General features: G+C 48.2%; 1 protein-coding gene and 1 long non-coding RNA gene across 3 annotated transcripts in view; one reads left to right on the top strand and one right to left on the bottom strand.

The window, feature by feature from the left end:
- ZBTB40 (zinc finger and BTB domain containing 40) overlaps positions 1-7091 on the bottom strand; it is a 59217-nt gene extending 52126 nt beyond the window's left edge. The window contains exon 1 of one of the 2 annotated variants that reach the window (XM_029577833.1): positions 6969-7091. The gene's annotated coding sequence lies outside the window, so the exon portion shown is untranslated. Of the gene's footprint in view, positions 1-4580; positions 4711-6968 lie in introns of those variants that run through there. The other variant, XM_029577832.1, reaches the window with a different exon arrangement.
- Positions 4714-6970, top strand: LOC115076418. The gene is made up of 3 exons (XR_003852759.1): positions 4714-4946; positions 5932-5994; positions 6239-6970. It is a non-coding gene; the product is annotated as an uncharacterized LOC115076418 (long non-coding RNA).
- Positions 7092-13903: the final 6812 nt, after the last annotated feature.

Here is a 13903-nt window from a genome sequence, read left to right as displayed (position 1 = left end):
AGAGGATCCCGTAGGGGCCACTGGTACGGCAGGGCCAGAAATACTGGTGCTGTACCGGGCCATGATGGTACTGATCCCTGAGGCCCCCCTGCCACATCCGGGAGTTCCCTCAGACTGACCACTTTAGGAGGAGGTGGAGCCTAAACCGCATCCTGATGCTGGCTGAGCCTTGCCAAATAAACCCCATGCATCAGCAGAATAAATTCTGTGGAAAAAGGCTCTGGGGGAGGGATGGCCGGGGGGGGGGGGGGGGGCAGAGGAGGGTCCTCTAAGGGCGGCTCTGTGTCGGGGAGGTGCACTGGAAAGAGAACTGGAGGAGAATGAGGTCCGTCCGGGTCTGAAACCCTGGGAGGCAGTGCTGGAGCAGCAAGTAGTGGATCCAAGATGGCCACCGTTCCTGCGTTGGCCGGAAACGGGCCGACCACCTCAGAGCCTGGCGCGCATTTGCACACGAACCAGACTGCCCTCTAGGGCTTGAAGTGCCCTCCCCGCCGGGGAGGCACCAAGCACACAGGCCGTCCCGGGAGAACCGCGATCCGGGCTCCCCGTAGGCGCTGCAACGCTTCAGCAAGTGAAGAAGGGCTTGGAACCCAGACCTCCGAAAACCTTCGATATCAGTTAAGAAATCAAAGTCCTGCGCTGCCTGCCTAACTTTAACGACCCATTCCGTTTTTGGTTTTTTTTTTCCAAGCCAGAGGGATGTCGCGTCTCTGAAGCTTAGGGGCTGCCCTGAGGAAACGACATCTCCGGGCAGCGGGTCGATATCAAGGGGGAGAGGTTGGACCACCAACTTCACCCCTAAAGGCAGCAAATGACAGCCCTGTAAAAGGAAAGTTAACAAACTTACCCCCAAAACGATACAGCAATAAATACAAAAGATGGCAGGTCTGTCACTGAATGAAAGCTCTGCCTGCAAGTCTGCAGCAGGACAGCCCATAGAAAGCAGAGCAAAGCTACAATGAAAAGCCTTTGCCTTTCTTTTTTTTTTTTTTTTAAAATAAGATCCATCCAAGTAAAAAGTGTTAACAAGAAAACAGGAGAAATAAATCAACAAAGACTATTCTCAAGAAAGAAAATGGGAGAACCGAAGGTGCAACCCGAATCTGCTGGAGTCAGAGAAATACTGAAGGTTTACAGAGGGCGCACCAGTCATGAGGGACCACCCTCTCAGTTTTTGCTCTGACTCCATCTGCTGGAAGGGGGACATAACCCACAGTCTGGACTGATCCTGGTACATACAGGGAACACTATCAGGTCGATCCAGTATCGTCCGCTCGAGGATTGCCCGTCTGTAACGTGCTCGTAGCGCACAATTCGGGCGCGCAAGGCAATTCGGCGATACAGTCTCCAGTTTCACGCGTCCGTATCGCTTCTGAAAACAGACGCATAACCCTTTCCGCACCCGGCATGTAAATGAACGAAAAAGCTGTATAATGAAGGAATTAGCTATTCCCCTGCGATACTGTAACGGGCACTGATATTATCTCCTCCGTAACCCGCTGTTCTGCCGCGGCCTTAACCTGCTAGTTTACCGCCTCCCCCTAGTAGGAGATAGTGTAGTGTAGTGTAGGGTAAAAACATTGCTTACCCGCCCTGGTCCCGTCCGGTCTCCTGCAGCCCCGTCCGGACCGGACGGGGCTGCAGGAGACCGGACGGGACCAGGGCAAAAAAAAACAAACGAAAAAGTAGCAAGGCTCGGGCCTGCTATGGTAAGTTTAAAAAGTGTAAAAAACAAAAAACCTGTGTGTTATATAAAAAAATAAAACAATTTTAAATACCTGTCGGAGGGCCGTGGGTCCCGGTGGGCGGCGGGCAGCCATCAGCGGCATCCGGTAGTCCCTTCTCCCTTCCTCCCTCCCTCCCCTGCCTGGATGAGCGCCAAAATCGCACGGGCGGGTCGGCAGCGGGGGGGGGGGGGGCGGCGGGGCGGCAGCAGGATCCGGGAGCGGCGGGTAGGCGGCAGCGGGGTCCGGGGGGGCAGCGGCAGCGGGGTCCGGGGGTGGCAGCGAGATCCGGGGAGCCAGCAGCGGCAGCATGTTCGATCGGGTAGGCAGCTAGGTGGCAAAGTAAAGATGGCCGCCTGCACGGGAAAATCGTGCAATTGGCCGCTGAAGACGTGACGTCACGACGTTTGGCGTCACGGGGTGTGACGTCACGTCTTCAGCGGCCAATTGCACGATTTTCCCGTGCAGGCGGCCATCTTTACTTTGCCACCTAGCTGCCTACCCGATCGAACATGCTGCCGCTGCTGGCTCCCCGGATCTCGCTGCCCCCCCCGGACCCCGCTGCCGCTGCCCCCCCGGACCCCGCTGCCGCTGCCCCCCCGGACCCCGCTGCCGCCTACCCGCCGCTCCCGGATCCTGCTGCCGCCCCCCCCCCGCTGCCGCCCCGCCCGTGCGATTTTGGCGCTCATCCAGGCAGGGGAGGGAGGGAGGAAGGGAGAAGGGACTACCGGATGCCGCTGATGGCTGCCCGCCGCCCACCGGGACCCACGGCCCTCCGACAGGTATTTAAAATTGTTTTATTTTTTTATATAACACACAGGTTTTTTGTTTTTTACACTTTTTAAACTTTTTTACACTTCCTGGTGCCTGTCATTTCAAATGTCATTTGAAATGACAGGTACCAGCGCACCCAGGTTACTGTATAGGCGCTGTTACAGCGCCTATACAGTAAAATGGGTTGCGCGGGCATAACCCTTCCCTAACGCTTCACAGCCGCGGCATGCATTTGCATGCGATTAGAGGAGAGTATCGGGGAGTTAGTGAAGAGAACTGTGCGTGCGGGGAGGAAGGGTGCGCCTGACACTACCTCACTGTTTTTACCGCGGCCTTACTGGATCGACCTGTATATTAGTCTAATCTACTATAATTGGATTCATGCCTCACCTGAGAACTGTATCTCAGAATAGCTTCTCTAGCCTTTACCATGGCTCCAGGCTGGCTAGCACTGGTCAGCAAGGAAGATGCAAGGGGATATAACTGATTCGGTTTTGAAGGGGACAATTTTATGGTTAGGATGACTGGCAGTGAATGAAAAATCCCAGGTTTTAGAGTGCTTAAGTAGCCAACTCCGGTTCTCAAAAGTCACAAACAAGCCTAGTTTTCAGGATATCCATGAGTCTTCATCAGATTTATGTGCACACATTTGGTTTAAGAACCCGGTTAACTGGCAGACCTGCTTGTGGTCCTTGAAGACCAGGATTCAGGACTCCTGCTAGGGTAGTGCTTATCGACATTGTCCTGGAGGCACACCTACCCAGTCCATTTTTCAGGTTAGCACAATTAATATATATGAGATAAATATGCACAAGATGTATGCAAACCTATTACAGAAATCCTGAAAACCAGCTGGCCAGGTGGTCTTCAAGGACTGGGTTGACAACCACCGACAAACTATCATATTTAGGTGGCAACTTTCGAAGCCCACAGACCTTCAAGCTCATTTTCAAAGCAAACCCACCTGGAAAGTTTCTCTTTGAAATTTACCTTTGCCAGGTACCCACTTTACCCACGGGTATTTTTCCTCCCTGACCTCTCCTTGTCTCTAGAGATGTTGCCCCTTTTCCTCCCTAACTAAATCTAGCAGACTTGTGAAACTTGGCAACTAGATTTAGCCGGGGGGGAGTGTCAGACCGAGAGATTTACTCAGATAACTTCCTTGTTTATGCAGGTAAATCCCTTTGAAGACTGCTCTTTAAGTGTCATCAAAGGTTTTCTTAGGTGTATTGCAGAATTGTTTACAAATTCAGTGTTTCTATGTTTTTCAAGGACTGGCACTATATAGCCCAGGGCTGCTTAAACTAAGTTATTGGACAAGCAATATTGGTTAAGCACCTACCCAGTGAAACAGAAAAACAATTGTATCAATAAACTACTGGTGAACTGGCAAACATTACACAGAACAAGGTGCTCAGAGACAGGTTGCACATGTTGGGTCACTTATTTGGTCTAATGCACAGAGTTTCAAGAGCGATCAGAAGACTGACACAAGTCATTACTTTTACAGCACACACTGCAATACTGTGTACTCCTGGACTAGGGTGCCGGAAGCTTGGCCAAGTTATCTCTGGTCTCTTGCCCAGTGCTCAAGCAGATTACTTTATGCACTAGATCAGGTTACATTGTTTTCTAACTAGCGAAGGTTTTATTGAGATGAAGGTTATTAACGACTGCGTAAAATATTATATGGTGAGATACACAGCAGGGATTGGGGGGGGGGGGGGTTTAAAAGCCCCTCTAATGAAAATGATTTGTTTTGGGAGAACCTCAGGAGCTGGCATCGCTGTCTAATGATCAAGGACAATGGAAAAACAAAATCCACATGGCTGCAAAGCCTCCAGCCTTGGGAAGTCAAACCTCCTGACTTCCAGAGGAGGGAGGCAAGCCCCCTGCTCTATCAAGTGGGAGTAGGGGGATAGTCACAGTACGGGGGGGGGGGGGAGGAAGGAAGGGGTAAAGGAAAATGGGGGGAGGAATACAACTAGTGAAGACGCGGATGAAGGCGTAAATTGCAAAGTCCGCTGCCCAGTTGACACTTCGACTTTTACTCCTCGCAGCAACGACCCGTATCAACCTTACCTGCCACAGCGGAGCCCCTGACTACAGCACCGCAGCCGCCGCTGCCGCTCACTTCCGGGCTCCAGGCCGCCCTCTGACGTCAGCGTTACCCGGTTGGCTCTCCCTCAGCCAATCGGGAGCCGCGGCCGACATAACAGGCGCGCGACAAGCCGTGTCGCGCAGGGGGTAGCGAACGCTGCCGTGGCGGCTGGAGGCCGCACAGCCACCCAAGGAGAGGGGGAGCCGACAACGAACGGAGCCAGACAGGTCCTGCGTCCGCCCGCCGCTTGCGCCCCCCCTGCCGTCCGGGCGGAGGCATTGCTGCCGAGCGCAGCCCCGTCTGGCCTGTGGGTGTTGCTGCTAAACAGCCAAATTCTGGCTCCCTTGGTATTTAACTGAAGATTTTCGTGCAATTTATCGGTTTTTCCCCCCCGGAAATGTTAGTTGTAACGTTGAGTTCATTTGATTATTTTTTCTTCCTTTGTATTAGATTTTTCTTCTTATTTTATGATTCTTTTTCTTCTTAGTGATTTTAAGAATCCCCTTATATACTTTCTTTTCTTATTCTTGCTTTGTATTGCTAATCCACCAATGGAAAGGTGTTAACATGACTCCAGAATAAAGACATAAATGAGAGTGCGGAGAGGAAAAGTTACAGCCAGCCGTTTCCATGCCTAGCAAAGTGTCCCTTGCTAGTGATTTCAGTGTAGCCACGGACAGTAGGGTTGGGTCTGACACTTCCCTATGGGAGGAGGGAGGGATCTATCAGAAGTGAGCGGGCTAAACCCAATTCATGAGCCCACTTGGCTCCGAATTCTTTGGCGTGGGCTCAGTTCCTTTCCTTCCTGACTTCTGTCCCGAGAGGGGTGGCTGGTGGACCCCAAGGGTGGGGGCTTCCCAGGCCCTTAGCATCAGGGGGATTTCAGCTCTGTTAGGTCCTGATTAGCTACTACCATAAGAAGCTTCTGGGCAGACTGGATGGCCCATTTGGGTCCTTTTCTGCCGTCATTTTTCAGATTTCTTCAGTGAAAAGGGGTTTTCTTGGTGGGGGGGAGAGACTGCTTAGAGGAAAGTTTTGGTTTTATGATGATGCACATCGCTTTGAAAGATGTTGTTGTAAAAACTGGAAAGCGATTAACAAATTGTATAAATAAATCAGCCCAGGAGTTTCTGAAGTGTATCAGGAGTTTCTGGCTTTCCACTGGGAAGGGGGTCTGCATCCAGCTTGCAGGTACCATCCAGGGAAGTGCCCAGGGATGGAAGCTTTTCGAGTGTGCCTACTCCCAGGGAGTGCAGATTTGCCAGTGACCGTACCTGGCTGTTTTTAGTTCCCAACGCATTCATGCCTTCATTTTTTCCTCCTTGTATTTAGGATGATTTCAGATTGTCGATCACCCACTGTCTTATCCTGCAGTCAGTATTGTGTGTACAAATGGTAAGTATGCTTTCTAGTTCCTTCTTTTCAAAATAATCACTTCGTAAATTTTTGGCATGCTTTGGCCTAATTTGTTCAGTATTATTTGTCCCCAACAGCCCTCTTTTGGAATGTTTTGATATACAAGGCATTATTTTAATGTACTTGCTATTTTGGGTAGGTATTACATCCTCCTCTGCTATTTGTCAGTTTTTTTATGTTCTTTTATACATATTTATTGCTATGTTTTCTGTTTGTTCTTTAGAATTCCTATTGTACAGTTTATTTGTATGGATTCCTTATGACACGTATGCTGTTCCTCCCGGTTGCAGCCCATGCAAAACACGGTCCCATGCTGGGGGACTTATTATTCAATAAATTCTGCTATGTGCACATTCTGAAGGCAATTTTTGCTTATCTAAAACATTCATTATGTAGCTTTCTATACCATCAACAATACATTTGTTTACAACACACCTGTTATTTGGGCACTTGTCTAGTGTGTTTGCTCATCGTTCCACATCCCTTATGTGGTTTATTCTGATTTAAATAATCACCACTACTAATGAGCCTCCTAGATCCCCTGCGTAGCCGGCCAGACAGACCCTCTAAATGGGCACTCATGTTTCCACTAGGACTTCCAGTTTTTACAATACTTGCACCCTGCCCGACAGACCCAGCTGCTGGTCTGTTCTACTCCCACAGCCTGCCAAACTCAGCCATGCAGTTGCCCATGTTTTTCACCAGGGCATCTAATCTTGCATATTAAGCACTTTGTTCGTTGAGAGTGAGCTTCGAGGGACCGAGCTGCGTGAGACAGAATCCTTCAAGGGACTGAATGCTGAGGGAGCTGCCTTGGATCTCATCCAGTAGCTCTCCAACGTATGAATAATCGTGATTGGAATTACACAGCACCACTTTGGATTACATTAGAATAACAGCTTTAATACATAGAACTCTGTAGAGGTTTTAGTTATATATGTGTGTGTCCTTACCGGGCTGAAATCACAGTATTTATTACCCCTTGTGAGATTGTGTACAAGAGGTTATGGAAGGAAGGTGTGGCAAAGAAACACAAGGCATTTTCCTGTATGTGCTGGGATTCATCTTTGGAACCTGTAGGTAGAAAAGTTAAGTTGTATAGGAAAAGCAGCACGCTGGAAATCATTTAGAAACATCCAAGTAAGTTGTTAAAAAGAACAATACTTATCTAATTCATCCATTTGTTTTGCCGTAACATCAGAGTGAAGCACTCCTACGGAATAAAGATACATTTCAGTATAATATTTTGTCATAATCGATTTGGTTGTATAGTGTAAAAAGAGGATTGGGTGAATAGAAGTAACTTGCTTGAGCCTATTAATGTTGGGAACTTCCAATAGGGTCTTCCTATAATCTAAAGAGCATAACCGGAAGGCGGGTTATGAGGAATAGGTGGGGTTTCCCGGTCTTTAGGGGGTAATTGAATTTTACGTCATAGTCACATTAAATGTTTCCTTCTGGTCAAGGCGAGATGGCAACACACATTAATCATCCTAACTTCGGGGTTTCCAATCTGTTAATAGTTAAAAATGAAAAACTTGGAATAGTTATAAGTCACCCCCATTGTCCTTCCTTGTCCTCAACCTCTCTCTTTCCCCCCTCACCCACCTTCCTTCCAACTCTCTGTTTCCCATTCTTATTCCTTTCCAGCCCATTTCTCTCCCTCACTATTTCTCCTCCCCTTCTCAATCCCCATCCTTCCTATTCTCTCACCTCTTCCCGGTTTCCCATTCTCGTACTCCCCAAATCTCTTCTCGCTCTTTCTCCCCTACCAAGTCCCCCATCTGCTTTCCTCTGTCCTCTTATCCTATTCCCAATCCCCTCAGCTCCTTCCCTGTCGTTTGTGTCAGGTTCCTCTCCCTCCTTCTCGCCCCCATGCTCCTTTCTCACCATCCCTCTGTATATTCCTCTCCTGCCACCTCTCCCCATTTTTCCCTTGTATTTGGATTTGGATTCCTCCCTCTTCTCCATTCCTCCCCCTGTTCTTCCCTCACATTCCTCTTCTGTCTCTTCTCAGCTAAGACAGGGAGGACTAGGTGGCCGTGGCACCCCACTTTAAAAAAAACAAACCACAGGTGCTGTTGCTGTCAGGTTTGCAGTCTGCCATTCAGTTTCCTCCTCCTCCCCCCATCTCCTGCATGGATCGTCACTGCCCCCTCCCTCGCCTAGACCCTCATGTTTCCTGACGGGAAGCCTGGTGACCCTGGTGATGGTGGATCAGGCACTTAGCAGGGGGACGCACTGACTCCATGCATACGCCGAGGCCTTTGCTCCTTTCTGGCTTCCATTCAGGAGAAGAGGCCCGGGAGCTCGCAGGAGCTCAGCGAGTCCCTGCGCTAACTGCTTGCTGCCACTGCCGCTGGGGCAACTGCAGAGCTTCGGAAGGCTTGATGTACAAGGAAGGGAAGAGCAAGACCCTTGTGATCAGGGGAGAGGAACCCACGAGGTTCCATAATATGTAAATGGTTTAGGTTTGATTTCAAATGCTTCATGTACCAACACACAGAGGGAATCTTAGATCTAGTGTTCAGGCTCAAAAATAATCCAAAAAGCTCTGAATACATTAGAATATGACCCAGTGACATGATCTGATCATTTTCTAATAAGATCATGTGTGTGCTCAGCATCCATTACTTTAGAAGTTTACAGGAGGTGGACTTTATGAATTTAGCAAATAACATATTTCTTTCGCTGATCATGACTTGATACCCGGAACGGTGAACTTAGGGCTATTTTATATCAAAGAAACATTCTGGGCTATTGACTAGAAAGGCCCTGAGATTCCACAGTGCTTTACGCCTGCTAAACTAACAGTTGCACCAGTTACAGTGTTGGTGCAAAGATCAATCCTCAACCTACTTTGTGAAACACAAGAGCGGTTATACAAGGAAGCATTTAAAAAACAAAAAAAAAAAGGCAAAAAAATCTTACTTGTCTGAACAGTTGGTATTTACCGAGATCAAGAAACTTTGATTAGTTACTCAAGGGTCTTACCAGGCACAGAATTATCCAAGGGGCAATTGTCTAATGAAGACTTTGCAAAAATGTTTTCAGGAAACAATTTCTGCTCTTCCTTCAGAAATTTCGGTTGAGCGTTGTACTTTACTTGCTTCGTTTGTCATTGAGCCAGATATAGGGAAAAATGATGAAGCTTTATTTCCACAATATCAATCCTTTGTTTCATGGTCAGATAGGATTTTCCCTGATATTTCATGTTCTACACAAGATAGGAAACATGCCTTTCCTCTCTTTCAGGCAAGAAACATTGGCAATTGGTGCCTCTTTTACTTAACGCTATCCTTGCAAGTGCATTCTTAAATTTCAGCGTGACTGTTCTGTATTTTTTTTGTTCCTGATCATTTTAGCTGCCAAGAATCTGCCGGGTGACACTGCCTCCCCAATAGATGCACTGCTAACATGTGGGCCGATACAGTACAGTGCGCTCCGACAGAGCGCACTGTTAACCTATTGGACGCGCGTTTTCGACGCGCTAGCGTTACCCCTTATTCAGTAAGGGGCCGAAAACGCGTGTCCAACCCCCGAACCCAATAGCGTCCGCAACATGCAAATGCATGTTGATGGCCCTATTAGGTATTCCCGCGCGATTCAGAAAACAAAATGTGCAGCCAAGCCGCACGTTTTGCTTTCAGAAATTAGCGCCTACCCAAAGGTAGGTGCTAATTTCTTCGGGCACTGGAGATATTAAGTCGGAGGTCCCGAAAGTTTCCAAAAGTAAAAAAAAAAAAAAAATTTTGAAGTCGGCCCGCAACTGTCGGGTCGAAAACCGGACGCTCAATTTTGCCGGCGTCCGGTTTCCGAGCCCGTGGCTGTCAGCGGGCTCGAGAACCGACGCCGGCAAAATTGAGCGGCGGCTGTCAAACCCGCTGACAGCCGCCGCTCCGGTCCAAAAGGAGGCGCTAGGGACGCGCTAGTGTCCCTAGCGCCTCCTTTTGCCTGTGTGCACTCTCCCGAGGACTTTACTGTATCGGCCCAATGTTTTGGTAGCTTCCTATGTTAAGCCTTTTCCCTTATTGCTTTTTTCTTAAAGTATTCTCTCCTTTGTATTTCTCCCGCCCCTCTTTACTAGCACCTTTGTGGTAGCAAGGTGAGGCACTTGCATGAATGTATATTTTCTTAATTTTCTTATATTTATTGCTCTTATTTCATGTGAGTCTTTGATGTTTCCATTGTACTAGTAATTTTGTCTTGTTTAATGAAAAGTTATACAGAGTTAGAAAATAATAGCAATATGAATAACTGTATAATAAAATGACAGGGTACAATTAGAAGGACTTAGTAAGGGCTGCCAGGAATGCACACAAGGGCACGACCTGAGAAGGCCAGGATGTTCTGTTCCTCCGTCTTCCCTTACATTTACTGCAGGTTCCATCTGAGCCTCAGGTGCCCTTCTGCCTCTTTCCCTCTAGAGGGCACTGTTGACGCGTTTCTGAGGCTGAGACTGGGAACCTCCACCACGCCAGCAGTGTCTCCACAGAAAAATCCACACCCAAATATCGGGCATAGAAGAGGAACCCCCTCCCCACTACAGAGAAACAGTTGAATGAGCACAAATGCGCTGGTACTGCTCACAAGTTTCAGACACATCCTAATTCAAGCGGTGACTTCCACGTCCTTGCCTTGGATAACCCCCCAGTCCCCCTCCAGACAGTTCTGGTTTTCAGACTATCCATGAATCTAAGAAACAGGTTAATTTGCATAGTGTAATTACTCTCAGAAACAGAGCAGTTTGGGGGCTGCAGCAGTGACCCCCTTGCATTGCATGGAGAGGTGAAATAGGTTTTTAACTTTTGCCCGACAGCCCTTTCAAGAACGCTGAGGCTAATGTAATAAGCTGCACTAGGCTGAGCTCCTGTTTGTGTGCACATTTTTGTGCCTGTAACTTTACTCATGATGTAATAAGGATTTTAGTGGACAAAAAATGTGTACACAAACAGGGATACATGTGCACACAAATGATCTCACCTCCATGCCAGTCCCATGTTAATGAAGGCATTGCCTATCACTCCCCAGTGCACGGATCTGTGTTAAAGCCCTGAAGGCTTAACTCAGGTATTCTTAATGCTGGAAATTTAACTCCTGGGGTGGAGATGGAATAAAGTTAACTCACATTTCCAGGGCTAGTGTTAGACTACGGTGCTGTGCCAGCGTGGTCCTGAAACTGTGGTTTCCCGAGGGGGTGGTCCATTCTGGACCCAGGAGACCTGCACCCCAGGAACCCCAGGTCAGGGATCACAGCAATCTAGGGGTGTTCCTGGGCGGGGCCTATAGTTATATGCATAAGTTGCTATTTTAAAAGTACATGCATTTTCCAACTTTCTTGCATACTTTTACACTTGAAAATTATCTGGTGTAAGTTATATTAAACGTGTTAATGGTGTAGTGCTGATCCGGTGGGAGGTCTGGGTAAAATGGGGTGAGTTTAGGCTGAAGAACCTGGAGGGTCTCGATGACCTGGGTGAACTGGTAGAGTGGTAATTTAAGTCGCATGCAATATATTTGAAAATATACCGACTTACACGAGTACATCCTACTTTATTTTTGTGCATAAAATATTCATGCATATATTTTTTAAACAGGTGAGTAAAGTATGCGTGTTCAATGCATTGAATGTATTCACATATAAGCCTATATATGCGCCAATGTGCCAGGGTAAACATGCATATTTTATAATATGCAAATATCTGATATGCACAGGTTATAAAATACTTGCAATGATTTACATGCGGCTATAAACACACATATATGTTGCCGTGCATAGTTGTTTGAAAGTTATCCTCTTGATAGTTTATACACAGAAAAAGTTTTATGCGCACTATGCATAGTTCTCTGCACACGTATTTTAGAGTGCTTTGGAGCAGGAGTGGCCTCATGTTTAAAAGAGTGAAATAGGATTCAGCAGACATGCTGGCACATGAGTTCAAGACTTCTTAACATTGACGAGTCGCTTTATCCCCCTGAATCTCAATCATTGATGCTCTATGTGACCCTGGAAGAGTCATTTTATCCCCCTGTGCTTCAGTCACTGACTTGTGTGTGACCCTGGTGGAGTCACTTTATCTCCCTGTGCCTTAGTCACTGACTCTCTATGTGACCCTGGGGGAGTCACTTTATCTCCCTGTGCCTCAGTCCCTGACTCTCTGTGTGACCCTGGGGGAGTCACTTTATCCCCCTGTGCCTCAGTCACTGACTCTCTGTGTGACCCTGGGGGAGTCACTTTATCCCCCTGTGCCTCAGTCCCTGAGTCTCTGTGTGACCCTGGGGGAGTCACTTTATCCCCCTGTGCCTCAGTCACTGACTCTCTGTGTGACCCTGGGGGAGTCACTTTATCCCCCTGTGCCTCAGTCCCTGACTCTCTGTGTGACCCTGGGGGAGTCACTTTATCCTCCTGTGCCTCAGTCCCTGACTCTCTGTGTGACCCTGGGGGAGTCACTTTATCCCCCTGTACCTCAGTCACTGACTCTCTGTGTGACCCTGGGGGAGTCACTTTATCCCCCTGTGCCTCAGTCACTGACTCTCTGTGTGACCCTGGGGGAGTCACTTTATCCCCCTGTGCCTCAGTCCCTGACTCTCTGTGTGACCCTGGGGGAGTCACTTTATCCCCCTGTGCCTCAGTCACTGACTCTCTGTGTGACCCTGGGGGAGTCACTTTATCCCCCTGTGCCTCAGTCCCTGACTCTCTTTGTGACCATGGGGAAGTCACTTTATCCCCCTATGCCTGTCACTGACTCTCTGTGTGACCCTGGGGGAGTCACTTTACCTGCCTGTGCCTCAGTCACTGACTCTCTGTGTGACCCTGGGGGAGTCACTTTATCCCTCTCTGCCTCAGTCACTGACTCTCTGTGTGACCCTGGGGGAGTCACTTTATCCCCCTGTGCCTCAGTCACTGACTCTCTGTGTGACCCTGGGGGAGTCACTTTATCCCCCTGTGCCTCAGTCACTGACTCTCTTTGTGACCATGGGGAAGTCACTTTATCCCCCTATGCCTGTCACTGACTCTCTGTGTGACCCTGGGGGAGTCACTTTACCTGCCTGTGCCTCAGTCACTGACTCTCTGTGTGACCCTGGGGGAGTCACTTTATCCCTCTCTGCCTCAGTCACTGACTCTCTGTGTGACCCTGGGGGAGTCACTTTGTCCCCCTGTGCCACAGTCACTGACTCTCTGTGACCCTGGGGGAGTCACTTTACCTCCCTGTGCCTCTGACTCTGTGTGACCCTGGGGGGGTCACTTTATCCCTCTCTGCCTCAGTCACTGACTCTCTGTGTGACCCTGGGGGAGTCACTTTATCCCCCTGTGCCTCAGTCACTGACTCTCTGTGTGACCCTGGGAGAGTCACTTTATCTCCCTGTGCCTCAGTCACTGCTGCTCTGTGTGACCCTGGGGTTGTCACTTTCTCTGTGCACCAGTAGAACAAAAGTGGGTGGCATCATCGATGGTGACGAGATGGAAAAGCTCTCTCAGAGCTCGGAAAAACTGAGGTGGTTTTTCTGAGCATGTGCTGACCTTCTTGTGTAGCTCTGCAGTCCGTTTTTTTCTGCTCATGCAAAAGGATGTGCTTTTGCTCTCTCTCTCTCCTTAAGCTGCTCATCACATTTTTTCCTTCAATATTAAAAAAAAAAAAAATTACCATTGTGGTTTTTTCTTTTCGCTTCTTCTTTTTTTCATAAGTCTCCAAAAACAAAAAATGTATATATTTTTAAAATTGAGTTTGACCTAGCCTCAGCTTTTTTTTTTTTTTTTACAATGGTAGACAGCAAACTGGGAGTTTAAAAGATGCCCTGTTGCTCCTACAAAATGACTTTATCTGACCAACATGAGCACTGCATTCCACGCTTAAGTCCATCACATTTCATATCTAACTGCACTGAA

Source organism: Rhinatrema bivittatum, chromosome 15, assembly GCF_901001135.1.
Source record: "Rhinatrema bivittatum chromosome 15, aRhiBiv1.1, whole genome shotgun sequence".
Classification (NCBI taxonomy): domain Eukaryota; kingdom Metazoa; phylum Chordata; class Amphibia; order Gymnophiona; family Rhinatrematidae; genus Rhinatrema; species Rhinatrema bivittatum.
This window is presented reverse-complemented; position numbering and strand designations above follow the sequence as displayed.